We start from the raw sequence: 26,336 nt of genomic DNA on the forward strand, positions 1-26,336 counted from the left end.
TAGAGAGGCAAAGAGATGAGAGGCAGATGACGATGACTGTGTGGTGGGGGGTGTATATGCATGGATGTATAGATTATATATAAAGAAAAAAATCAATCACATGGGTCTTTAAAATGAAGTGACTAATGATAACTGAGTCTAAATTATCTGGAGTATTCCATGCACAGTTACCCCTGAGTATCCTTCCCTCTGTCCTTTTCTGTTCTCCTGTGTTGAATGAATACCAGTAGGGTGGGAAGAATGCTTTGTGTAGACTGTTGTTTCAGCCTATGGCTCATGTAAACCTGAAGATGATTGGAAAGAGGGAGCAGGTTACATTGCTACCTTCCAAGGAGCTGTGTGATTTTTGTCTGAATACATGAGAGCAGTTATACAGTGAAGAGTCTGAGTCTGGGACTGAAAGGAAGATATCCACAGTATTTTGTTATGTTGGTCTACTGTGTGGTTTGGGGTTTTTTTTTGATACAAAACCCTTACTTTAAGAGAAAAAGAGAGCATAAGGAAAATCGATGTAATCCTGAGGAACTTGGTTTTACAAAAACTAAACTGCATATTGTCAGGCTTTCCCAATGGTGACTTGTGCATATGTAAGAACCTTGTGAGTTATACCTTCTTGGGTGTGACTCACGTTGCATAATGTTTATGGCTGCCATGCTTACATCACATAGTCAACAAAATATGTCTAGGTGTCCATTCACTTTCTCGCACAATATGAGGCTTGACCTGATTTCTGGGAGCACGTTCCTTTTTTTCCTGCATGGCTGCATGGGATATTTCAGTACCTAACTGCTGTGTTCCTTTGAGTTCCATTTCTGTGGTAATACAAATTCATTGCACTATGATGTTTTTTGGGGTGTTTCTGTCATGTCCTAAAATATCTCTGATATGTAAAATCCAGTTTATTGAAACATGCATTCATATCATACTCTACTTCGGAGTGGCCATTGTAGTAGCGTACTGCACAGAACAGAAGCCAAGCAGAGCAGCAGATCTTGTGTATGGTGGTCTGCAACTTGGATCCTTCAGTTTCTACCAGGTGGATGTGATCTTTTAGAAATACCTGGTCTCCTTGTGTTTGATTGCCATTGTTCTGGTGACAGCCTGAGCCAGGAGATACTCTTTATTTCCTGGCTATAGACAAGGCCAGTCTGGTGAACTTTTGATATTGAATGTGACATTTTGCTTACAGTTAAAGCATTTTGTAGAAGTGGAAACTGTTGTCTTGACAACTAAACTCTGGCTAATAATAGATAACTAAAGAAACCATGAGTCCAAGTATATCATAATTCTTACAAAATTCAAACTTATCCTGGAGTTTCAAAGCTGATCTCAAGACAAACGGGTTTGTGCTTTAGATCTGTAGCATAAAGAGCTCAGACTTCACTGTGGCACAATAGTTTTATAGTGGAGTTCATCTGTATCTATTTTAGATGTTGGGGGTTTTTTTGTGATAAAATGTGTTTTCTCTGTTAGTTTTCTGCAAAGGTGACTGTTTATTTGCACTGTAATGGCTCTTCCTTACATTTCAGTGAGTTAAGATTTCAGGGGTGCGTTGCAGTTAGATTGGGAATCATCATGTCAGTCCATGTGTGCTTCAGAAGAACCCTGGCTTTTGCTTGGAGAGCCAAGTAATAGATTCATTGGGATTTTTATCCTCCACTAGAAGATAAATAATTTCCTTTTGTTCTCCCACTTACTCTCTTAACCATTTAAAAAGTTGAATTTCCAATATGATTTGTTTTGTGGTTGATAGTTAATAGAAGTAATGGCATGTAATGTGACGGTAGCACTGGAAAAAACTGTTTCCTCCTTCCTCCGTTTAGTTTTACCATTTAACTTCACATTTTTCAGTGGGCCCATTCTAGTTCTTTTTGAGATGAAAGGCACATACCCAGTCTTTATTAGGTCGCACTTAGTGTACAGTGGCAAGTGCTTATATACTACAGCAATATGAACAATATACAAACTTTAATGAAATAGAATATTAGACTTTTATGTTTCCCCCCTTTTTTTCCCCTCTTCCCACCTTTTCTCCCTTTCCACCCTCCCCCCATTTTTTTTCCCCAAGAAGAGCCAGACAGCTCCCCAGCATTTCTGTTGTGTTAATACTTCTTTCCAGCACAGGGTGTGAATAAACCTCAAAACATGGAACTTAAGTTCTGATCCTTGTTCTGAGGAGAAACAGCAGTTCTGGCTCAGCATTAAGTTGTTCCACTGGTATAAAGTGCTTTAGAGGAGCATGAAGAATTTGTATCAGAAATTACATGTCCATGTCATGTTTAGTTACGGCACAAAAAATCAGAAAGAGTCTTAGTTACCTCCAGAACGTTTCTGGAGTGGAGAGAACGTACTGTTAAACAACAGTAAAGACATTCTCTATAGTCAGGGCCTCTGTGGGACTGCATTTTGGAGTGGGAGTTAGTGTAAATGAGTTTGGACAAGCTCACTTACTGTGGTTCCATCTGTGATTTTAAAAGAGAGTTTTAACAGTGGGATCTATTTTTTTAACTATTTATGAAAGAATGTTGTATTTAAAATCACTTACGCTGGTAACATGACTACTCTGCTGGAACTGTGAAAGATCTGCTCGGAGAGAGGCCCTTTTATTCCAGAATGCCTTTTTGCAGAAATACATTCTTCCTCTACCACATAACACTAGAGATGATTGGGGTGTGATCTGACACTGTACCTGTGTTTGCCTCAGACTAGAAGCCCCCTTGCTGTCCATCCCTGTTTTCATTCTGTTCCCTTCTACAGGGGGCATCTTGAATATCTGATTTATGTCTTGATGCCTCATATAAACCCTTTGTTTGTGGTGTGCTCTGCTGAGCCTGGAAGGGAAGACTCCTTGATAAAACTGCTGATGTCCAGAGAAGTAGCCCAAAGGCATATTTGTGTTGATTTTCTAATCTATAGCAATATGAATAATCACTGCAGATTATTTTACATAAAATTGCAGAGATGGGAGGTGCTTTGGGGATTTGCTACGCAGACTGTGATGTCCTCTCTCATTTAAAGACATGGTAGAAAAAGAGTTTTCCTCATGTTTTCTTGAAATGTGTATCTTAAATCTGGTGATGTTAATGAAGAGAAAGCCAATAGTTAAGACTATTAAGCTGATGATAAGAGGTGGAGGTTTTGAGTTTACATTCTTTTACTTCTGGAGGATAATCTTAAGGTTATGTACTCCCTCTGACTCCTACACCTTGAAGTGTTAGACTTCTGTCAGTTGCTGTTGCTTTTCGCTGTATGGATGTTGGCGTTTCTCTGACTTCTCAGATGGAGGTGGAGCTCTGTCCTTTGGCTGCCTGCTTTGAACACTGACTGCTGTGCTTAGAATCTGTCTTGAGAAATTCTCACAGGATAGAATCCTCTCAAAATTGCGTTTAATCAGGAAAGAAGAGCTTTATGTTTGTTTATCCATCTCTTTGAACAGCTGCAAAAGTAGGCCTTTAACAGAAGTTAGAGGAACTGTCTCTATCCTGAATAGAAACTTTGATCTTTGTTTTTTATAGGTAATTTTTTTGGACTGTCATGATATGTATTAGTGTCTTAAAAAAGATAACGAAGTCATACAGACAAAGAACTTAAGTCTTCTGGGTTGTGCTTAATTCTTTAGTTTATATGCCTTTATGACTAGTATCAATCAAGTTTGAGATAATACTTCTCAGATAGAAAGTGGCTATAATAATAACCTGGACAAAACACTTTCTAGTGATCTTCAGGAGCAAAAAATGCAAAACTATAACACTATTAAATATAAATCACTATAAAGGGAAAAATATGTGCTCAAATTATAACAGACTGAGCATCTGTAGCTGAGGTTGCCTGTTGCTTTCAGTTAGGTGAGACTTCTTTCGGTTGTTTGTATTTCTCTCAAATGTGGGCCATTGGAGGTGAAATTTTCCTACTGATTATCTGCTTTGGACTGATGATTTTGGGTTGGAAAGTGTTTCGGGTACAACAAATCAGTTGAAGTACTTCAGAGCATGAATTTAGGAAAGAAGATGGTCACTGTTGTCTCAGTGAGAAGGTCTCACCCATTCGCTACAGTCTCTCTTAGAGGGAAGACCTGAGAGCTGGTGGTTGGCCATTGCTGGAGCTGTGCTTTAAAGTGGGTTCCTGAAAAGGTCTGGTTTTAGGCTCACCCTCCAAGTGGGAATAGGAAGGGAGTTACTGTTAATGCAGATCTTCCCAGCTGTCCAGTTTGATTGTAGCCCTGCAAGCAGTTGTGGAGGCTGTGAATGAAGTGGCCAGTCAGGATGGAAATCTCTTAAGCAAGCTCTGCTGCTGAAGCCAGTCTTTCACCTAGCAGGGGGTACCATGTTATGTTTGACTTGGAAGCACCTTGTTTAAGAGAATAACCTTTGCTTAAATGATGATTTCTTGATAAGTTGAATCTCGCTGTCGGCACTTTGGGAGCACATGTATATGTGTTCTGTGATCTCAGCCTACCCCAGATGTATGTGAATACAGAGCACTCATTTGTTTGGGGAAAATGCCTCTCCAGGGGTCCTAAGTCCTGTCTGCATGTAAAAACTGCAGGAGGTAGCAGGAGGAATTTATAAGAAAAATAACAAGAAAAAAACCTATTTAGAAACAAGGAGCCTCTATAAATGACCCAGTATGGGACCAGTATTGTAAAAATGGTTGTTTAATTGTGTCAGCAACTGGAAGTAGCTGGATTTGGGAGTGAGGTGATGGGAAGGGAAGGGTGATGTGGGTGAATGGGTGATGTGAAGAATAACTATGGAAAAATAACTTTCCCCACCATGTTGCATGACAGTAATGAATGGTTTGGGGTTTTTTTATAACTGATTTAAAAACATAAAACCTCTTTTTGGCTGGAGTTGATCTACATGGTGTTGGTCATTAACTTCAGTTTGCCAGGCTTCCATGCAGGTACTTAGGCTGCAGCTGGTAAGATACATAACTTCTAACTCTCTTCCTCCTATGTAATTTGTCAACAGTACACTGCAAGTTCTTGCAGTGGAACTGTAGATTGCCAATGGGGCCTGAAGACCTGCAGATTCCGGAAATCCCTGGATTTCTGTTGTTTAACAGGGGAAATGGCTAGGCTAGTAGAATTATTTCTACTTTAAGCCATCAGGCTAAATACAGAAATACACATTGCTTGAGAGTTAGGCCAACAAAGAAAAAAAAGGCCCAAACAGGTTGCTGTAAAGTTAGCCAGTAACCTGTGCAATCACTCCCAGTAAATAACAACAACATATGCTGTCATATAAAAAGTGGAAATGGATCTGGAATGGCTGGTTAAAGCAGACTTCTGTCCATCTGTCACACAGACTAATAAGTAACTCGTCTTTGTTCTCGTGTTTAGTAAGGGTGGCCCCATCAAAATGTCAATAAATATTGTTAGGAATATAGAGGACCCATGTGGTTTTGGATGGATCAGAGCCAGTGGCATGTCTCCATCTTCTGAAATTCTAACCGAGGGAAAGGGAATACTGAAATACAGACAGAAAGTTCCAAAATGCCTTTTGGGCATTTTTTCCCAATGCTAATAAATTATACTAATTTTTAAGTATTAAACCTGTGTCTGCTATAATACAGCCTATGGTAATTTCTTAGCCCTCTGATACCTAATCTGTATTTCCATTAGAAATCTTGTGTCCTTTGCATTGTTTTTTATTCTGCTGCATTCCAGTAACTGCGTAGTCTTCGCTGAAAGTGTCTGAAGCACCAGGATTCTTGTTCACATACTGCTTCCTATGATGGGCTGTGTAAGGCAACATCTGCAGTACAGACAGAGCCCCCAAAAGAATACAGGGTGCGTCTGCCTTCCTTCTTGTCTCAGCTTGCTTGTCCTCCTCCTCCTGCACTTAAGGTGTGTCTTTCTAGTGCCAGTTTGCGCACTAGCAGCTCAGTGAAACTGGGGTCACTCTCTGAGATAATCCACAGTGACCTGTCAGTGACCAGTGAGAATTAGTCAGGTTCATTCTGCTGTTGGTGAAACGTTAAGTGAGGTGGTAGCAGCTGGAGAGGGAGAGCATGAAGCTGCTGTGTATGGTAGAGGACTAGAGAGTAGGAGTAAGTGGAGGGAAAACGAGCAGAGGGGAACAGGGAAGAGGTTGTCTGAGAGAGTGCTGAAGGTGTGATATGGATGTGGGAGAAACTGATGGATAAACCAAAACCAGAACACAGGAACAGTGAATTATAGCTGAAAAAGTGTACATACTATTAAAAAATATCCAGAAATAGTGGTGAGGAGTTCTGTTATATTTTAGATGGTTTAATTCTCACTTGCCAAGTCAAGAAACTCAGTTATAGCTGAACTTCACCCGTAGTTTACTTACTCACATCTGACGTCTTGCACATTTGGGGCCGATTCAAATGCGTGGAGGTATAGTGCTCTGGACTTCAAGCTGCTTGGTTCTGGGGTGGATGTCTTACACCTGTGTTAGTTTGCTGGAGCATTTTGTTCCCTCTGCTATGAAAAGGGAGAATTAAACGTAAAAATGGGATTCACAGCAGTCAGTACTATGGCTGTGAAGCAGCAAGTAAAAAAATCACTTGCAGAGGGGTGTTTCCATTTTGTCCAACAAATGTTGCATGTTTGCCAAATGCAATGTCAAAAGCAGTAGTCTTGGTGAAAAGGACCACACTGGAGGAGTCTTCTCCAGCAGTGGGTGTCCCTCCTTTCCTCTGCTTGTGGCTCTTATGTCAATTTAAACAGGAAGGCTGCAGAGCCCTTCTCTGAGGCTTGTCTTCATATTGTTCATTAAGGTACTTCCATAAAAAGTAGGATTGGACTTTAGGACTTGAATTTTGCAGAACTTTAATTGCTCTTTGATTGAGTGGCTCTGGTCATTAGTGTCAATGTAATGGGTTAATGTTCTTTGAGGCTAAAAATGAATAGCCATGGTGGGAGAACAGCCTTTCCCCTGTGCCATGCTGTAGGCAGACTGCTGCTTCTCTTGTCAGCCTCTGATGTGACTTAATTAATTGTAGTGGAATTACTCCTGATCTATAATTAAGTGAGAAGGAAATTGAACTGGACAATGTGGGAAGCTCCCTGTGTTGTTGCTTATCATTTGAAGAGAAATGGAAGAGTTCACATTTCATTACTGCCAGTCTGTCACCTTGAACATGTAAATCCTCCTAATTAAGCACTTTCAGGGAAAAAAAGTTGCTGGGTGTGGTGTGTAGGTTCGAGTTTACTTTTTCCTCAGCTGGTTACTTAAGAACTGTTACAACCTTAGAGGATACCAAAAACTGGGTTGCAAGGTTTTGTTGGGTTTTTTTTTTTCCCTAAGACATTTGGTGCTCATGTCCTGCAGTGCTGCTACATAAACCTGCAGTTAATCACTGTGGGATCCTCACTGGTGTGAACATTGTACCAAAGCCCTACCTACGGACATGCCTTGTCTGCCATCTGACTTTTGGGTTTACTTTATTATACAGAGGGATCATATTTTATGGTTGGCTGGAGCTGTTCTGGGTAAGATTCTTCTCATCACATTTTCAGCAGATCTTTTGCTACTTATATAAAGAGTACCATCACGAGAACTGCCAGTATGAGCACTTCCATACCAGTGTAGCGAGGTGGTAGTTATAATAACTGTCAGAAATAACAACCATTTCTGATGTCCCTGGTTGGGTATGCGGCCTTTACAGGAGCGGCACGGCTCTGAAAGTGGAAGCCTGTGATTCACATTTGAAGTTAAATACAAAGAAAAAAGTTACAGAATTTCTGCCATTCCTCGGGGCTTGTATGGAGCTTGTTGTCATCAAGAATGTGCCAAATCTTTTCTAATTGCTCATTTTTCTTGGACACTCCCTATGTTGGTTCTGCTGTTCTTCTTGGACGTCTGAATTATTTTTCCAAGCTCTTCTTTAAATCTTGGTTTAGGAGTCTTTTTTTTTGATAGCCAGTTTTATTTTACTGTATCAATACAAGTTTTAGTACTTCTCCCCCACGTGAGAACTGTAGTGAAAATAATTTGTCATCTGTGTGAGGTATGAAAGTGTATTTGGCCAGAGATTAAATGAAAAGGTAACTTTGAGGACGTAGTATGAATTAGAGCTTGAAGAAAAATTAATGCAATTGACTCTGTTGTGCATATCCCAAAGTCCTTGCTTTGTTCTGTGTGCATTTAGCCTCTTCTCTGTGCTTAATTTTTTTAATAAGTAGGTCACAGCCTTACTTATATTTTTTTCTTAAGATCTTAGCAACACCAGTTACTGAATACCTGGTGGTTTTAATCTTTAAGTCAGTTTCTCTTAAAATTCAGTTACTTCACTGTGCCATGGCTTCTCAAATTCATCCGTTCTCAGTAGCCACTCCTCGTGTTTAAAACGGCAGCACTTTCAGTGTCAAATACAATATCCAATTTTGACACACAGATATTCCTCTTCGCATTTTTTTGACTTACTGTAACAATTTGGTGTGGTTTTTAAGTTAAAATACGTGATTTAGTGAAACTAAGATCGTAAGTCTGTAATCTCATGCGTAAGAAATATTTCCAGAGTTCAGATGATGCTAAATACTTCATTTGAAAACAGAAATACTTCTATTTTGCAGTTCAGTAGCTTAATTTTTGTTTTCAAAGTAATCATTATCGCTGTATGAAAGAAAAGAAATATCGATTTTTGTGGTATTATTCTGCCTAAAAAAGATTAAACTTTTTAATAAAAATAAAGTCAAGTTTTAAACTGATCCTTGGCTTCTATATTATATTATATTATTTAAAATAATTTTTTAGTGTGGTTTTTGATTTAAGGACTTACCCTGGACTGAATGATGTTTGGCACATTGAAATGATCTTTTTGCACAGGCTGATAATAATTATACCATATATAGACCTAGAGAGAGTAAATAATTACCTGTATGTTATATCTCCCATCACTCAGTTTCTGGAACAAGAAGAATATTTTGTTGAAAATTCCTTGAAATGAGGCAAAAACGTCAGCTCCAAAGAGTGCATCCAGGCTGGACCAGGAGAGTTAGCAGAGGGGACAGATTGCATGGGGAGGATCAGTTTGAAGCATAGCTGAAGTACTCCAACTTCTGGTAAATGTGGGATCATTTATAACATCACTGAGGTGAAAATAGGAATCTGGTTAAAATATAATAGCAATCTTACCGAGAGTGCAGTTAATTGGAAAGCAGTAATATCCTTATCTAAAGAGCTGTTCCTTACGTTTGACTTGGATAACAACGTTCCTGTCAAAGTGATGGAAAAATGGCATGTTTAATAGTTCACTAAGTGCAAATTTTAAAGTCCATGTTCTAATAGTAAAACATAAGTTTTTGGTAGTGTTTCTGTGCTGTCACAGAGCTGTATTCCCGTATTTTCTGTAGCAGTTAGCAAATGTTTGAGATTTATATGCTTGGGAAGGTGGTGAGGGTGCAATAGGGAAAAGTAAACTTGTGATGAACTGTCTGTGCCAGGTGGTTAGAATTTTGTTGAAGCTTGGTAGAGTTTGGGAACCGCGCGTGTCATGTCTAGTGATGTGAGACAACAAACAAATTTCCAGTTTTCCTCAAGGCAGAGCTTCAGCTGATGGAAACTATCACAAAGCAAATGATGTTAACAGAGATTTGATTATGTGTTTCTATTGGAGAATCTGTCCTTCTGTATGTCATTTCCCAAAGATGCTGCTGTGGTGACTGTTGGATTTGAGCCTTTTTTATTAAGGAATTCTTGGTGTATAAAAACTGGTGAATGAGCTCCAGATGAGCCTATCCTCTCGCTGAAGTAGTTATTCTCACTTTACTTTTACCCTTTGTATAGAAATGTAACTTTTCTTCCTCTTCTTTTTCCACTGGCTGCATCATCATCGTCCTTTGAGGTCACATTTTGGCTGATTTAGTCCAGAATTTCCCCTCAAGTTCCCTAAAAAGAGAGAACAAGTACTGCTCAGTCGTTTTGGAGAAGAGCAATAAAGAACAAAATCCTGATTTGGCACATTTAGAACAAAGGATGCGTTGTACATGTTACAAAAACTGTAGATGCTGTGTGTGAACAATGCACTGTTTTTTAAGGATACCTATGTTTTCATTTATATTGTGGTTTAGTTTTCAAATTTTTATGTCCACAATAGTTTGAAACAGCTTGTACATGGTTAAAATAGTTAAGACTGTAAATAAGGCACTGTAGATTAGCACTAGCTAAAGGTGCAGTTGTTGTAGTTCATCTAGATGATCTTATTTTTGTCAAAGTTTTTGGACTGTAAATGGCTAATTTTGCATTCAACACAATGTCATTCGTTGTTAGATTATTCCCAGGAAGTTATAAAATTCTCATTCTGATATGTTATTATAAACTGTGTTAAATGCAGGAGTTAGAAGGAGCAGGGAAAAGTATCGTCTTAGAGTAATTCTCAATAAACAATTGATTTGGAACAAAACCGTCCTTAATGATAAGCGTCGTTTGAAGATGACCTGTGATTGCAACTCACAGTTTTGCTGTCATTTAAGCTAGAGGGGACATGTGTTACTGCCTTGCTCAATTGATGAGATTGGATGGATGATTGAATGATGAGACTGCAAGCCAGGTCTTTAGCTTGTCAACTTATGCCTAATTCACAGTGACAGTGTGCATGCAAGGCAAGTGTCAGTATTCTGTCATGTTTAAGCTTCTAGTTAGAGCCTTCTTTCTGTGTTAATGCTGTAGATGCTACAAAACAGACCGGAGAAGAAAAAGATAGCCAATTCTTGCATACGTCACTGTTTTCCTCCAGCCCGTTTTCTTCTTTTAATGATTCCATATAGAAATTATATTTTAAGGAAGTGTTATTCATTAACAAAAATATTTAAATGTCTGGGAAAACATTCTGTGATTTTATAAAGTACATTTTCAGTTCACTGCCTGCCTTTGCAGTTTCTACAGCTTCTTAAATCTGCTATCTTCCCTTTTCCTTGGGATTTTCATATATTTCTTCTGTTCTTGCCCCTTTTCCCTCACTTGGCACATAGTGGGAAGTTGTGTTGGTACCAGGAACAGTTAAAGTAACATAATCAGTTCTAACTACTGCCTGGAGCTGACTAAATTGCAAGTAGTTCCATATACTGAAGCTGCTGAAATCTTTCTAGTAATTTATGTTTTAAAATGTTTCCTTGTTTTATTGTAATGATTTTACCCCTGCTGCTTGGTGGAAACCAAGTGACAGGAAAAGGGAACGTAACTGTCTGGACCTGTTTGCTAAACAAACATCAGAAGAAAGGAAGATGTTAAATGAACAAGCAAACATGAAAATTCTGCAACAAAAGAAAATAGTTTTAAAATTTTACTCGTAGGTTAAAACAATTTAGATGGAACTGCAATCTTCTAGAAGTTGGTATTGTTTTAAGATTGATAGTTTAGATTTCTACAAGATGCTGAAAAATTCAGACGCATTTACCAGTGAATCACTTTTTCTTCATGTTTAGATGGTTTACAATAAATCTTTTTAAGATGAATCCACTTAAAAGAAGATACTCCACATACACAAAAATACTGGTTTTCACCCATGTGATTTCCTTCACTCTATTCCTAGTGATTGTCACAGGTGACTCGTGTTAGTTCACTCTCCATCTCTCAGCCAAATGGAGTTGCCTTCTTCAGGCAGCCAGTGGCAATAGCTGGTAGGTTTATCCTGTGCTGTGAGGTCTTTTAATGCCATCAGACAAGTTAGAAATGTAGACAAACTCTTGAAAACAGTGTAAATTGTGTGACATTAACTAGTTTTGAGTCCTGACAAGTCGAACAGATACCACTTCTGCAGATGCTCTGTCATTGTCTCTGAGGAGTGAAGTCCACAAAGTCATGTGTTATATTCTGTATGCATGTTCGCCTTTATGTATTAGTTGGAATAACCAAAACCATCATTTGGCACATAGGTTTTAAGGAAACATGAATATACCTTTAATGTTTTAAAGGGATACATAGAGTCAAATTGAGATTCACACTGTCAAAATTGTGGAAATGTGGACAGTTAAAATGACATGTGCATTCAGCTGTTTCAGTATGGATTAATAAAATACACAAGTCATGAGATGGTGGCATGAGTCCCTTATTGGAAAAGGTCTTTGGGAGCAGAGTAGCAGGAAATGTAAAATATATGTAATATATAGGTAGCAAATGAATAATTAATATAGTATATCAAGTGTAATAGAGTGTAATGGGAGTATTTTTTGATATAATGAGATACAGTTGTGTTAAATTTGCATAACAGGTGCTCATGGGAAAAATCTAGAGTTGTTGCAGTTTGACAATAGAATATGTATTTTCCACAATTTTCCCCCTTCCATGGGTGCAGCCCTTCAGGAACAGACTGCTCTAATGTGGGTCCCTTCCATGGGTGCAGCCCTTCAGGAACAGACTGCTCCAGCGTGGGTCCCTTCCATGGGTGCAGCCCTTCAGGAACAGACTGCTCCAGCGTGGGTCCCTGCAGGGTCACAAGTCCTGCAGCAAACCTACTCCATTGTGGGCTCCTCTCTGCATGGAGCCACAGGTCCTGCCAGGAGCCTGCTCCAGTGTGCGCTTGCCACGGGGCCACAGCCTCCTTTGTGCATCCCCCTCCTCTGGCATGAGGTCCTCCCTGGGCTGCAGGTGGATATCTGCTCCAGCATGGGCCTCTTTGGGCTGCAGGGGGACAGCCTGCCTCAATATGGTCTGCACCACGGGCTCTGTTGGACGCAGGGGAAGCTTCTGGCAGCTTCTCACAGAAGCCATGCCTCTAGCTCGCCTGCTACCAAAACCTCGCCATGCAAACCCAATACAGACTTTTTAAAGAACTCAGGCGGTGTCATTATTGAGTAAGTTAAAACCTAAATTAGGAACAGAATCATGAACTGGATGGAGGAGAAATTTGCTATATGTCTAAGTTAAGATACCTTAATTTACATTCTTTAAGCTTACTTTGACAAGGTTTAAGTAATTGGCTGTCTGAAAATTAGTGATAAGTTGATATATTTGTTTTCTGTGCCTATGTCAATCATAAGACATCACTGGAGTTATTTGTTGCTTTATCATTATTCATCAGTATTCGTATTAAGTGAGCACAGTATACACCGTATACTTGAGAGATTTAAGAAGGTTGACAAATTTATGTAATATATCTAATTATGTAATAATTGGTGTATTTATGAAGCAGGAGTATTTTCCACAATCTGTGCATTTCCACCAATGTGCATTCTGTTTGTACAGCACTGGGCCAAAAAAAGGAGTCTCAAAAACTTCATATCTTTAACCTACCGTCCAGAAGTGGCTACTAATTTCCATGACTCTCGGGTTTATAAACCACACTGCACTTCTGTGGGCAGTTACCAGCTGTTTGAAACAGTTTGATACAGAAATTTACGTTATTTTAATAAAACTAGGTAAGATGCTTCTTACCTAGTATGGCATCAGACAGCACTGCAAAAAAAAAAAAAACCCAAAATAAATCTGTCTTCCTCTTAGCTTGTCTACCTTGTTTGATTTCTAGAAATGAATATCCAGTGCCTTGGGACTTTGTTAGAAGTAACAGGCAGGACTTCATGGTAATAGGCAGTTACAGTCCCTTTTACTTAACGAATGAATAGATTTGTTTCCTTGCTCTGTTCACTGAAGATTTCTTTTCCCATCAGGTTCAGATCTAGTGCTGCAGCTGTGTTTGGGTGAGCCAGGAGGGGATAATTCGAGGATCTGCTCCCCATTTTCTTCGAAGTGGCACTTAACGGCACCAATAAGACCTTGGTCGAACTTGTTCAGTCAGGACAAGTTACTTGTATCCTGCAGGTCTCTAATGCAGCCTACTCTTGTCTGTCTGTCCGTCCCACCCTTATTCCATCATACTTCCTTGTGGGATTAATATTCTAGATTAAGGAACAACAAATGCTGTGTCTTTTAATCCCTCAAATCCCTTTTCTGTTCTTGTTTCATGGATGGGCTTAGCACTATTTTCTACAGATGCAATGAAACACCCTGTTGCAACCTCCCCGTCAGTCACTTGACAGCTCAGTTTTTCCTTTCAAAACAGTGACTCTTGAGCTTCTCTTTCAGAACCCTGCCATGGTGCTGCAGCCACAGACTCTCCAAGTTAAGGGTATCACAGTTTTAAACTGTATATGTATTTGATTTACAGATTCTTTTCCTGCAACTCAAGGAGCTCCAAAGTCTATTGAAGCAACGTTCCAAAGTCAGATTGTCCAGATTGACTGGACAATCCTACTAGATAATCTGATTGGTCTGTCTGCAGACACAAGCTCAACCAGCATGCCCTGACTCTGGTATTGAAGGTAAAGGGTGTTTCCTGCTTGGTCTCACGGTTGAATCTGCTAAAGAATGTGAGACCTTATAGTGAGGTTGTGTTGCAAGGACTGCTTGTGGTGCATACACGCAACCGTTTATGACATTCATGTGAAGTACTTAATTAGTATATGTTTTTAGTTGAACCTATTTTTAAATTGTATAGCTGCATTGCAGTTGAGAGCTCTGGTGAATGAAATGCGCTACCAGTTTGCTCTCTAATCTGTTTCTAAAATCCTAAATTCTAAAATATGTCTTAATGGTAGGCCAAGAAGGAAGGACCTTTTTGCTTGCCTGGAACAACCTCTCTTGTTCTTCTGCACCTGGACTCTTCTCAGCATCTGCTTCCTCAGTGCCATTTCTTTTTTAGCCCCACTGTTTGGGGAGGGTTTCTTTCTTCCCAAGTTTTGCTGTTAGTGCTCTGTGGCATGCCTTCTTCTGTTTCTCCATAGCTTCCTATGTGCTCTCCATACGCACTCCTCATTCCTTTGCTGGGGATTTCTGGTGGCGACTCCCACTCATCACAGCTGCTGCCATTTTCCCTATGTAATGCAGTAAAAAGCTGGAAAATACCAGTGTCAGGACTGCCTATGGAGCTTGCATATATTGGTTTCTTTCGTATGATGAATGAGGTTTGAATTCAAGATCAGAGGCGGGGCCTCTTCTGCTTGAGGGAAAGATCAGAGTTGTCTGAATCAGAACAGTGTGTCCTGAGGACTGGGCTGGGCACTGGGAGCAGCCCTTAAGTCTGTGGTGGGGTAATGGCATGCAGGTGTCCTTTTATTTTGCTTCAGGTAATGGACCTGGTCACTAGTGATAGCAATATACTGGCCAGTCATGCAAGCACATCTGGCACTTGCATTCTGAAAAAGCCATTGTGTGTGCATGGGTGAGGGCTTGCTTTGGTTGTACTGCATCTGCATTGTGGTCTGGTATGGGAAAAGATCCAGTGCATCTGCTGTTTTGGCATGTGTAAAGCACAGGATGGATAGTTCTGCTTCCCAGGGAGGCAGATGTGTGAGTTCTGGGTTACGTGGAAGTATCAGTCCTAGTGATGAAAGAAGAGCAGAGATCTTGGAGCCCTAGGTGCAACTCACAGTTCCTCTCAAAGAGAAGATTTACTTTGTGGAGGAAGGTTTCTCTTCCACAGTTTGAGCTTTTCCCTAGCATATGGGTAGGTAGGAAGAGTTTGCCAAATGTGTTATAGTTACATAAAACATGCAACATCTGACAGATATGAAAAGGGTTATAATAAATTATTCCTTTGCACTCCCTCTCCAAGAAGGCTAAACCAAATGATAATACAAAGTCCATCAGATTCTTTCTGTTAGTGTGAAAACTCTGGCTGTGAGTGTTGGCTAACAATGGATGGATCTATTTGAGAGCTCTCTGCTAGGCAAGTATTATGCTATTTCAAATTACAGTTTTGTTTTTGTTTTGTTTTTGTTTGTTTTTTTTTTTTTATTTTGTTTTTATTTGCCATTGCTATTAATACTTGTGTATATGTGGGAGATTATTTCCCATATCTCCATTTCCAGTTCTGCATCTGCTACAACCCAGAAATGCTAGAGGCTGGTTGAAGTTCTCAGCTTTTTTTTTGGTCTCCTTTCTCCCTTTTCTGTCTTTCCCATTTTTAAAGCTCTGCTAGTTTTCCGAAGGATAAAGTGAAGTTAAAAAAAGAAGTGGAGTTGTATTTAGGAGCTGGCGATTATTTTGCTTTACTGGAAATATTTAGCCAAGTTGGTGGTTTGGAAATATTTTCATGAGAACTGCTTGAGCTAAAAGTTACTGAGACAAAATTCCATAAAAATAACTGTGAACTCCAGTTTATAACAAAGTCATTGCTGGCAGCCTTCAGTTTAAAAACTTTCCGTAGCTGCAAGAAAGGAAGAATTATGGAGCAAAGAGATCTGGATCTTTTTGGCAATTATATAAAAAAAAAGTTAACATTTGGATTTGAACCCCACTGTTACTAGTTCATTTCCATTCAGTTTTTACTCTGTATCCTTAATAAGAATGACACTGAGGAATAGAGGATGGGAAGAGACACTTTTTTCTATTTGAAATTGGTTCCGCAGGATGGAAATTTGGCAGCAGACATGGAAACTAAGCAAATCTGTTTACAGAGCTCCCTGCCTTTCCATATAATGAAACGAAGAAGCAGCTTGAATAAAGAGAGATCTTAATGATGAAGCCACACTTCGTTGAAAACTTTTTGTGTTGCTTTCTTGGTCTTTTTAGCTTGTTGATAAACTAGTTATTTGGTGTGAGATGTAATGTAACTTGAGGGTGCCAGTACTCATCCTGAGCTCTTCAGGGCTTCTGGCCACCATTCACACAAATGAGCCAGATACAAGGAGTCTGGAAGTGGTGATACCAAAGGAGCTGAGGGTGTTACTGCTAGGATAAATGTTAGGAGAGAACTTTTATGAAAGGAGTCACTGCAGTTTTAGACATAAATTTAAGGGTTGGGCTGTGGCTACTGTTAGTACAGGAGCACATGGGAATAAGTAGAATAAGTTTCCCATCTCTAACTCCTACAAATCGTTGTCAGATCTTTTCAGAACTCAGGTGGTTGTACCCGTGCCCTCTGTGGTGTACTAGCAAGAAACAGCTAGGATAGGAGGCTGGAAGGACACAAATCCCTGTGCCATTGACTTAATGACCAGTAAAAAGGAGCCAATAGGGGGATGGAAATTAGTCTATTAATCTGATAAAGAATAGTACAAATGTGCGTAAGACCAAGGAGAAAATGTGGGAGAAGCTGTAACTTGCTGATTCAGAAAATTTTCTAGTGCTGTGCGGTTGCTGGCAGTCCCACACATCTGGCAAACAACAGGAAAATATTTTAAATTTTTAAAATATTTGCTTATTTTTTGTTCCTCAGATTAAAATTCTTAGAAAAATGGGTAAAGTCTTGTCTTCCCTGAAGTGTTGCAAGAGGAGAAATTGTTGTTATTGTGCCTGTGTCACTTCTTAGTCATATATGGAGCCATATGTAAAGGGGAGAGATTGATAGCACCTTAAATTGCCTGACAGTTTGGCTTCAAAATAAGCAAATGCTTATGGGTCTTAAAACAAAGCAAAGGCAGAAAATTACATTCCTTTGCATTTCTTTGTTCTCCAACATCTTGTCTGCAAAGATACAGAATTCATCTATTGCAAGGATAATATCTGCTTCCTAATGTGGTATTTGCAAATGTGTTTGTTACCTAAATGAATACAAGCTCTGTGGGAAGAGTCAACTTTTCTTTTACGATGGGAAATACCACCTTTCAAAGTAACTGAAACCGTTTGAGGGGGTCAATGTGCAAGTGAATAAAAAGTATTTGGATGGCATTCAGAGGTCTTTAGCAACATTCTTTACCTGAAGCAAGCCGAGCAGATGTGTATGTAGAAGGAGGATCATGTCATGAACTAATGTGGGTAGAAGATGGGAGGAATAAGGTAGGAGTAAGTGGTCCCTTCTGACAGTCACCACTGTAGTTGGTCTGGTTGGTGTATTCAAGATACAAAAAGTCTACTGGAAAGGGGACTCGATGAAGTGAGGTTTGCTGATAGTACCAACTTGTTCATAAGGTTGAAGTGAACGGTGAAGAATTGGAGGAGTACCTAATATGGCTGTGTGGCTGAGTAGCAGAAGGGCAGGTAAAATTGAGTACAGAGAAGTGGAAAGTGATTTACATGGGGAAAAATAACTGTGATTCCACTAAAAAATTATGAGCAGCTGACAGTTACCATGAGTGAGTCAGTTATCAGGTTATGGTAAACAACAATGTAAAACAGGAACTCACGACTACTGCTGATCAAAAGAGAGAATCAAATGCTAAGAAATATTAATAAAGGAATAAAGAATTAACCAGACAGCATCCTTGTTGCCACTAAGTTCACTGCTCACCAGTATCTGGAGTAGCATGTGCAGCTTGGGTCCTCTCTGCTCAGAAACAAGCAGGATGGGAAAAATTTGGAGAAAGCAGCAGTTGTAAGATGCATGGAAAGGCTTATATACAAAGAAAACTGGGACTCTGTCTGGAAAGAACAGACATTGGAAGATATTCTTGAGGTCTGCCAGATTGTGAGAGATGGGGAGAGGTGCACAAGTTCAGTTGTTTACTGTCTCTTCCAACGTGAGTCTTAGGCATCAAGTAAAGATGTGTAAAATCAACTAGAGTATAAGCAAACAGAAGAGAGGTGGGTCTTCTTAAAACACTGTGGCAAAGAATATTGTGTTTGCTGAAAGTTTCTGTAGGCTCACTTTCTGACACTAGATGCTCAAAAAGAAAATTTTTTTTTTTTCTGTAATTGTATGTGTGTAATGGATAGGTGCACTTTGAAACGTTAGTGTTTTCTGCGGTCTTTTACAGTTTTGTGTGACCTTGTATTTCCCACAGTAGGTATCTATAAGGAAAAGTGAGATAAGCTGGTTTAGTTAAATTAAGTGGCCTCCCTGTATGTGTAAAATTATTGGAATTCTTTTTTAATGTGCAAGGAAGTATTTTTGATTTTTCTTATTTAGTCTTCCAGTTTCCTCAGTTATTTGAGAGCATATAGTACCTTCACCTAGATCTTAAAAAGCAGTCTTGGATGTAGTTTCTAGTAATGCTTCCACCCTACCCTTTGGCCCTAAAAAGTACTTCTCTCAGCGCGTTTGAGAATTTCAGTTGTGCGTGTAGGAGACATATAGGAGTTACAGTGGTGTGGGTTTGTTGGTAGCCCTGGATTCTCACTAAGGCATTATGCCTCTTCAGGCACACGCATTGTCATTAAAGAAGGTGAAATTGTGCTTCAGCCCTAAAACATGGCAAGTTCGTTCTCATTGCATTACCAGCTTCTTCTGAAGTGGTTCTTTTTTAACCACTGTTACTGAAGTATCGGGACCCACGTTTGGTGCAGAGTTGCAAAAAAAGCAGTTGTTGATGCAAAGAAAGCTAGGAGCACTCTGCCTCAGTATCCTCATCTTAGCAATAGGGCATGCTATTCTTGAATATGCCTTTCCCAGTTTTGGAGCTCATGCTCTATGTTGCTGAAACAGCAGGTCTTCCATTGAAAGCAATGACAACACCGAAAGCTTTTAGCTCCCCTCACCTCCCCAGGTTAGGTGAACTCAGTTCCCTTCTTCCTGAGGTCATGCACCTCAGTAGCACCGTATGTTATATTCATGTTCTAAGTGCATGCACTTGCCTGTGTTTTGTGCATGTTCTGTGTGTTTTCTGCCTTCCCCCTCTCCATCCCCAGTGCTTGCACTGTATCCTGAACCTTCACGCGACATGTTGAGAGTCATCCTTGGCAGCCTCATCAGGGAACCATGGGCTGGCCTCTCTTGCTCAAGCTGTCACATCCTTGCTCCTTGTGCTATATCTGGTCTGGGGATTTCCATTTCCTGGACCAGCTGGAGAGCTCCAGTGTGCACACAGGAGCCTCCACCAAACCCTGATGAGGGATGTGCTGTTTACCTAGCGACTCTGCCTCGGGTGATTCCTCATAGCACTAGGAGACCTTCATTCATTCCTGTTGTTGTGGACACTTTCTCTTTCAAAAAACTTCTCTTGCACAATGTTATTTGTGAAAAGGGCCAATACCCTTTTTGGTCATTCAATATCTGGTGTAGTACTTGTGTGTGATGTGCTTGTGTGTTATGTTTTGCTTCTGAAATGAGACACAAATCTGGGGATGGTCTTGAACACGGTTGCAGAGAAAGCACAAATACCAAAGTTTAATGGGGGCCCAGGTTTCCTGATGGTAACTTGTTGTGCTAACAGCAGATTCATTTGTTTCCTAATTAATCAGAAAGAGTGTTCTTTTTATTTCAGCCATCTGGTGGAGAGCATGTTGTTTAGCTTCTTGCTACTGCAAATTGGAGCTACACAGGAAAAAGGATGTTTCAACTTCTGTTTTTGGCTTGTTTTTCTAGGTTGAGTCAGTGTAGAGCACGTTAAAACCTACAGTAATCACTTGCAAAGTTCATCTCTCAAGGACTGCAAAAATTTAACTTAAATTGTCTTTCCTGAGAAGACAAGATGATGATATTGACAGTTTAATTGGTTATTATTACTTGTTTTATTCCATGAAATCAATTGTCAAGACAAAAGTGAAATTTCCTTAGTGAACTGCAGAACTATTCTAGGATACTGAATTTGTTACCGCTTTGTAGAGAACATGCAATGTCGCTTCTACATTTCTTCTTTGGATTAGTGTCAAAAACATATTGCCTGTCACACAATTTGTCGTTAAGTGTGCCATTAGCTTGCTAACTCCTCACAAGGATCTTAAAACATTGCTTTTTTTTTTTTTTTTCTTCAGAAGTCCCTTTAGCGCAGCCTTTCCTTGGAAGCTATATTGTTCTTGTGGAATATTTTCCAAGGAGCAGTCTGTCCCTATGCGATGTTTACTGTATTTTTTGCCTTGCAGCCAGCAGATTTTAGTACAAACTTGCCTGGGGGTGGCCTTGTCCTATTTTCCTCTTAGATGGTTCTGGCATTTATAGAGCTTGGGAGATCGTGCTTCTGAATTTTCCAGTCTGAAGAGCTCGAGCCAAAACAGCAGGGGAGATAGCAAACCTGTACGTTGTTTGGCTTACGGCAGCTGGGCCTGTTTTTCCTTTGACCTAAAGCAATGGCAGATTTTCTTGGGTTTTGTGTGGAGGAGGGCGGAAGTGAAGAAGAGGAAAGCCATTTGAGGAAACCTGCTTTATCTCTGTGCTCAGAAAAAGCAAACCTTCCCCCCTCCTCCCTCAAGCCCTCTTCTTGCACTCCTTACAAGTAACTTGGTAAACTCCAAGCCTCTTTTACATTGCATGTAGAGATTTTCTTTAAGTTAGTTTATGTATACTGATTATTGATAAAAAAAGGGACTGTGCTTTGTTTTAATATTGTATTAACATTTTGAGCAATAAACTTTTTTTATGTTGTTGTACCATAGCGCTTGCAGAATGGGTTTTATATTAGAGGGCTGGCTCCTTTGAAGCTTTCAGTGACATTTGATAGCTTCCCTCTATTTTCTCCCTGTATTTTATGTCTTGGTCAGCAAAAGAAACTCTTGCCAAATAGGGCCCAGAGTCTCTGCTGTGGAATGAACTTTGATGAACAAATGTGGGAAAATACGAAATACCCCGCAGACGGGTGGCTCAGAGAACATAACAATTCTTCAAGTTTGGCCTCATGCTCGGAGAGCCTTTCTTGTCTGTAAACACTGTCTCTGCAGTCATCCCCTCTAAATGAGGTTTCCTGTGGAAATGTTTCACTGCTGCTGCCTTTAACATGTCCTAGTCTTATATTTATCAGCACATGTTTCAGTTAAGTTTTGCATTTATGTAACAAGTATTTACTTGTGCCATGAGTAAATTAGTGCTAGAGGAATGGTCTTGCATGTGATTGTGGGAACCTTGAGCTTATGAATTCCAGGAGCACAGAAGAGTTTCCTAAGAAGTTTGTGAGAATGACAGTGAGTGCTGAGACTTAGTACATGTGGAACACAAATTAACACTGCTTGTGTGTGACAAACATTTCCAAGGGACTCATGGTGATTAAACCAAACTAAACCCCATCATTTCTCTAAAGATTGATAGGATTCCTGCTTGTATGTCTACGTTAGTGTGGGACAAACAGGTGACAGGTTCTGAACTTCCTCAACTGAACGCAAAGAGAATGAAGAAAATTAATCTCTTTCTGTGATTTAATGTTTTATCTCTTTTATATTGTTTATGTCATAGTTTTCTCCTACAGATATGCGGGGATCTTCATGATGACTTTGTAGGAGAAACTATTGTTTCTGTTGTAGTTCTGGCAAGAGATTATAGCGCAGAAGCTACGTAGCTGCTCCTTCTGTGAGGAAGCTGTTTACCAGCTTCATAGTGCAAATGCTCGTCCAGAATAAGAATTGTCTTTAATTAACAATTTTGATAAATTTCCCTCCCCTCCTCTCATTCCCATTTGCAGCTCTTTTGAGTCAGTCAGTGAAATGCCCAAAGCATGTTTCATCCTAAAGGGAAGATTGTTTGAACCTGTAAATGGATGCAGGAAGGAAAGGGAATGTTAGTCAGAGCAGATATATGTTGGTCTGAAGGTTCCTGTTGTGGTTAGGAAGGGTCAGCAGATAGTTGGTGCTGTAGAACCACCATCTCCAGTCTCTTTTGGCTGGGCAGTGGGAATGCCTCAGGCTGTCGGGCCAGGAGGGAGCTGAGCCTTTTAAAAAATATGCTGGCTTCAGAACTGTTAGGTGTGTTCTGTAGGCAAGTGGTCCGGTTTTGCCTGGCTGTTCTGTATTTGTTTTCCTCTCTTCTTTCCATTCTGCAAGTCAGTGTTGCCATTGCAGTATGAGGCTTTCATTGCTTCATAGATTAATTTGTTACCTGTCACTTTACTGAAATACCCTCACCTTTGCCAGCTTCACTCTTTGTGCAGAGGGAGACTATTTAAATTAAGATATTAAAAAAAAAAAAAAAGTAACTCATTCTCAGGTGATAATTGGTCTCATTTTCCTTCACTAATCCCCTTTTTTCAGTACTGGTTTTCTTTGTCTAACATGAACTTTCTCTGCTTTTTGTTGCCCTTTGCTCTACAAATCCCAGTGGGCCATAATGAATTCTTGTTTCACATCTTCCCCGTGTTTTCAATGATTGTCCAAACCCTTAAGGCAAAACCCAGACAAAGGGCCCTCAGACTTCTGCAAATGTTCTCTCTTGGACTCATCTCACTTTGTCACTAAATGTAATAATTCCTATAATTTGTCTTCCGATATTTAATATTTCTCCAGTTGCCCTTAGGAATAGATTTCCTTGCCATGTTAAACTTACTTAGGAAGGCTGTAATCGTGACTTACTAATTTCTCCCTTCTTTTAATTTTCTCAAGAACGTCTTCCTAACATTAAGTAGCAGATCTGGTAGGCTCTTTGCTGGTATTAATTGCTGCGTAACCAAGTGCCCTTGAAAGTCAGTTATGTAAATGAGCAGCCTTGAGCTGGCTGTAAGAACGAAGCTGGCTTGAGTTTAATTTAATAATTGAGGAATTGGAACATAAAATGGTTCTTTAAATCTAAAATAGGATAGAGTCATATTCTTTATTAGACAAATTCTAATTGCATGAACTACGATATATCAGCAGTTTAACAGTTCAGGTGATCACTTTGCATGCAGGTTAGTACTTCAGATACAGTTATTAAGAAAAAGCCTTGCATTCATTTGCCTTAGGTATTTTTAGTTGAGTATTGTGAAAGAAATACTAATTTCTTGTGACTTTAAATTACTAACTGGAGCCTTTCTTGAAATACATTCTTTATGTCTGTTTTTTCCCTTTCTTAACTTGGTTTTCGTAAAAGTCGTGATTCTTCTGTAAAATTCCTTGTATTTTTCCTGAAGACGCATCATGAATCTCTTGGCTTATCAAAAAGTACTTGAGTTCTGGACAAGGGAGGACAGGTACATAATCCAAATAATTGTTTTGTCCGTTTGGGTAAAGGTTATTCATTGTTGAATACAATACGTGCAAAAATTGGTGGATGCAAAGTTATTTGCAAATACAGACTTGGCAAACCTCCTCTGGAATTCGGAAAGGGTTTTCCAGCTCGACTTAGTCATTTTTTCCCAAATGTCTTGGCATAACTGATCGCTCAGGAGTGACATATGGTAGAAACATGCTCTAAGGGACAAGTCTCCTGGATGGCGCACAGCACCACACAAGATAGACAGATGGTGGCTTATTCAACCTTGGAAAAAGTTTAATCCTACATATTGGCACGGCGGCCTGGGTACTGAGAGGCAGGCACACACATGCCTGTGAAATCTGAGGCAAAGCTTTTGTGAGTTTGCTTGCTGTTACTGAAAGAGCTAGAAAGATTGAGCCTGGTATACAGCATGAGTATCTGCAAAATTGCGTGTTGAACATGCTATCCAACAAAAATGATGCTCCCTAGAAAAGTGGAATTCCCAGAGTTAGCAGAGAATAAAGTTTGCTGAACTCTTCACAGCTGTTTTTAGACTAAAACATGTTTATATGACAAAGCTGTTGAGTACTTACATTATCCACCAATAGCTGTTGATTAATTGAAGTGTCTAGTAGGAGAAAGAGTGTTTCATGTTTTTCATGGTTTTACTTATGTTTCAGGGGTTGCTATTGGTTTTGTTTAGTGTATTAGCACTTCACAGCACAGAAACTAACATTTCTCTTAGAGACATTCAAACAAAAAAATTACAAATTCCCTGGTGCTAAATTAAAATTTATAGCAGAAAATGCAAACTGTATGTTATAACTCTTTTAAAAAAGAAGCAGAAGAACATCAGGCCCTTCACTTTTAATATCTTTGTGTTTAGGACTGTGAAGAGAGGGACATGGAAAAATGGGTCCTTGGTGTGGCTTGTTGAGATACCTAGTGCAGAACAAAATCTGCTTTGAATTCGTTCTGGAAACCAAGTAGCGATTGATTGATTGATCAATCTTCTGGAGTCAATGTCATGTTCTGTGAGGATTTTGAAAATACTAACTCCCTGAGAGCCTGTCAAACTTTTTTTCCCCTTTCTTTTTCTTGTAGATCACACTCAATATTCACAACTGGAAGGAAAGGGAAGAATCTCCTGACTCTCTGGGCTTCAAGGAAATCATTATGTTGTATTGGATGAGTTTAAACTAGACAAGACTTCGTTCTGAATCACTTCTGGAAAGGTAAATGTAATTCAAACAAACAAATCTTTTGCAAGCAGAGGAATACTTCAGTCAAATTAATTATGTGCGGGTAACATTTCAGCCATACCATACCACACCACAACACCATGATGGTTTTGATTCATATTTTACAGCAATTATATATGTGTATGTGTTGACGTATGTGTATGGATATATATCCTTATAGATAGCTATAGCTTATATCCTTATAGATAGGTATAGCTTATATCCTTATAGATAGCTATAGCTAACCCTTACTAGTAATTTTTAGATGTTGAAAGATTTTGCTCTATTAGCTCTGGTATTTTTTGTGGAAATATGCTGTTTCAAGGAATTCTCTTAGGTGAAAGAGGTGGGGAAAGAAGAGGGAGAGAAGTGAGATGCCCATAGTGGTCAGCATATTGGTAATAATTTGCCTGGATGTGGAAGACCCAGTTAATTTTTCTGTTCTGCCTAATGAGAAGAATTACTTGAAAATTAGTTCCTAGCCACTGAACTAGAAAGTCAAATGGCTTATTCAGCACTGAGTGACACGTACTTTTGAAATGTGGTGTGGTATGAGAGAGACAGAGAAAGCTGTGAAGAGACTAATTCAATAACCTGTTGTTGAGGATACGCATCGAAGCAGCAAGAGATGTCGAATTCTTGCTTTCAGCTGAGGGTGCTCGTGTGTAACATAAAGGTATTTATACTTGTGGGCTAGTAAAAGTAAATATTCACTCTTCCTGAGGATGTGAGTAGCTTTCAGATACTTATTTTTTTGTCACCATTTTCTTGCTGTGCTCCATTGTAAGAAATGGTGACCATACCATAGCCAAACCTGAGGGCCTACAGTAATTACTGCAGAATTAGTGCACTCTTTTGGACTTCTTTGTTTTGTTTTGTTTTGTTTTCTTCTACTATAACCAATTATTCTAGGACTTAGTCAAGAAAAATTTTAATTATTAGATTTTGTCCCCACGTGCACAGTCAGCAAAATACAACAGACATCTACTCTGTGCCTAGACCCTACAAGCATTACATACACGCTGCACAGAAGGAGTGAGTGTTTTGGTGACCCATCCAGCCCCCTGTGACAGAGTCCTGCTTTGCTGTCATAAAGCATGCCTGTGGGCCTTCCAAACATCATTTATTTGTGAGAAAGAGAGCTGCAATCTGGTGAGATGATTAAAATTCTGCAGATACACAGCTGACACCTTTTTGACCCAGATCTGAAGTTCAGACTCGGAAATACTTCAGTCCCTTGAAATTTTAAGTCATGCTTCACAGAACTGCTGTTTTTATAATTTATAGGCGAAGTGCGATCATATCTTTGTTGAATCGCTGAACGTCAGTGTGTGTGAATCAGCCATCTGCTGTCAGGGCTGAGTCTTGTATCTCCCTGGCCAGTGACAGTGGAGGTCATTAAACCATGATGGCTCTCTGTCAGATGGGAATGGTTCAAGG

The 26,336-nt window shown here is 39.6% G+C and overlaps 1 protein-coding gene across 3 annotated transcripts in view; it reads left to right on the forward strand.

Annotated features, from left to right (window-relative positions):
- The window catches only part of LDLRAD4 (low density lipoprotein receptor class A domain containing 4), a 305,806-nt gene that overhangs the window by 34,058 nt on the left and 245,412 nt on the right, over positions 1–26,336 (forward strand). For all 3 annotated transcript variants that reach the window (XM_030486634.1, XM_030486652.1, XM_030486644.1), the window contains one exon: positions 24,760–24,890. The gene's annotated coding sequence lies outside the window, so the exon portion shown is untranslated. The remainder of the gene's footprint in view (positions 1–24,759; positions 24,891–26,336) is intronic.

This window comes from Strigops habroptila, chromosome 1, assembly GCF_004027225.2.
Source record: "Strigops habroptila isolate Jane chromosome 1, bStrHab1.2.pri, whole genome shotgun sequence".
NCBI lineage: Eukaryota > Metazoa > Chordata > Aves > Psittaciformes > Psittacidae > Strigops > Strigops habroptila.